Source organism: Corticium candelabrum, chromosome 2 (assembly GCF_963422355.1).
Source record: "Corticium candelabrum chromosome 2, ooCorCand1.1, whole genome shotgun sequence".
NCBI classification, from domain to species: domain Eukaryota; kingdom Metazoa; phylum Porifera; class Homoscleromorpha; order Homosclerophorida; family Plakinidae; genus Corticium; species Corticium candelabrum.
The window spans coordinates 5,665,142-5,667,387 of record NC_085086.1 but is presented as its reverse complement, the minus strand read 5'-3'; positions in this window follow the sequence as shown (position 1 = coordinate 5,667,387).

The window sequence follows — 2,246 nt, the reverse complement described above, 5'->3', positions numbered from 1 at the left end:
CTGTCAATTCGAGCCTCCGCTCCAAGGGGCCCATCTTCAGCAGCTGTAGGCCCTGTTACAAACTGCGACAATGTCAACTGACGCTTCATTCCTGACTGGCACGTGTAGCAGTGAGAAGACAGCGCGTTAGACACGTGCTACAACATAGCCTCGAATTCCCAGACATCTGTGTACCATTAGCGGTAACGTCCACCTCTAGGGGGGTTTCCGGGCAACCTGGAAACATGCCTGCGTACGCCACTGCGCACGTATACTTACTTCACAAGACTTGTCAGTATATCTTGATTATTATCAACCACATAATAGATACCCGTATATCTGTTTCTTGTTTCGGTGCTGTGGAATTCAATGTGTTCACCGTGACTGTCAACTTGTAGTAAGCGACAATGACAAAAGACAACATTATAACACGATTTCTATTGCTTACATATGTCTTTTCCCTAACTTGTAAATCTGAATTTTGATGAACCACGACATTCCTCAATGTGGTCTCATCTGACTGTAGCCTTCACAGATAATCATTGTCATAAACCATATCTACACTTTAGTTGTTTAGGTAAATGATTGATATTTGAGTCCGTTACTGATAAAAGTTAGAAAATGTTTGGCAAGTAAGTATTGCCTAGTAACTCATTCAATATTGTTGTATTTTTGTAGTATGCCATCAATAGTTGTGGTAAAGTCTTTGTTGCACAACGGCACAAAAACGTCAATCAGCCATTTGCTCACTAACCAAATTTTAGACTAATATCTAATTAGCATGATATTACAAGGTAATACCATATATTAATTATTGAAATAAATAAATTTTAATATTTGCTTAAATAAATTATGAAGTCATTTAAGAAAAATTTATCGCAGTCATATAGATGCTCTAGTAGTTTAATAATTTATTCTTAAACGTTTATTACTATGTTTTAGAGTGACAAAATGCAATTTCTAAAAATTACTGAATTTACTGTATAAATTAGAACATTTGTTTTATTCTAGATTATACATCTCGCAGCTGTACTTACTAATATCAACAAAGATGTCTGTATAATGAATATATTAGGAAAAAGAAACCTGTATATCTGTTTCTTGTTCTTGTGTTGTTGCATTAACATCATTAAAAGTTACTGTCAAATCCTATTTAAGAAAGGACAAAGATAACTTTACAAATAGATTAAATGTAAATTTCAATTACCAACTTGAAATCTGATTGTTGCTGATTCACGTCATTTTCTAAAGTTGTCACGTCATCATTTAATGTTGTCACGTCTGATTGTAGCACCTATAAAGAGCGAGTGAGAATGACCGACAACATCTGCATTACTTGATATAGGCAGATGTATTCTTTTTAGAAGAAGCTGTGATGAATGTTTGTCTAATTATTGTCAAACGTATTTTACGGAAGCCACCTACAATGTCTTTTATGTTGTGTTTAAATAGCATAATACAAAACGGCAGCTATACCGCTGCATGAATATCTTAGCAAAATTATTTTTTCCGCTGATGCTCACTCTCCTGTAGTAGCGGATATCTCGTTTTTTTAGTGGCGCTACGTGCTTGGTCTCGCAGTCTAGCTACTCCATTGGATGCTTTCTTACAAGATAAAATCCTGGTAAGTTTGGCTAACGGTTTTCGCATCTGCTTTGACCACTTTTTAATTTTGCAACTTGAAGACCATTGGATCGGAACATGTCGTCTGCTATACGGCCAATACCAAAGTCGTCGACAGCTACTTGGAACATAAGTGAAAGACAGTTGGGCTGGCGGTTCCGATAGAATTCAATTCGGCCGACGTACAATTTACCCTAAAGCGAGACATTTCAAAAGCGCAACAACCGAACTGATGGCGTTTCATTGTCGACTTGTCGTTACCGCACTCGACTAGCGTCAACATGGCATTGACAGAAACTTGTGTACACTGTCGTATACCAGGGTCGATGTGGCAGCTCAAAAACTTCTTGAGCTGAGCATATTCGCCCTGCTAGCCAACTAGACATCCAAAACGCTGACCGTCACATTCAAGTTTACCCGTCATACAGGCAACTTCTAAGAATTCGGGGGCAAATTAAAGTGTATCTAGACAGCGCATTGATATTTGTCCAAAGATCTGCGCCCAAAATTTTTGACAGTGGCAGATCCCTTATGATGAATAATATTCGGACGCGGTTTGAGCACTAACATTTACTCATTAAAGGAGTTTCTGTTTTTTGTTGCCCTAATAAACTGCAGTGGGTACAAAACTTAGGTATGGCCCT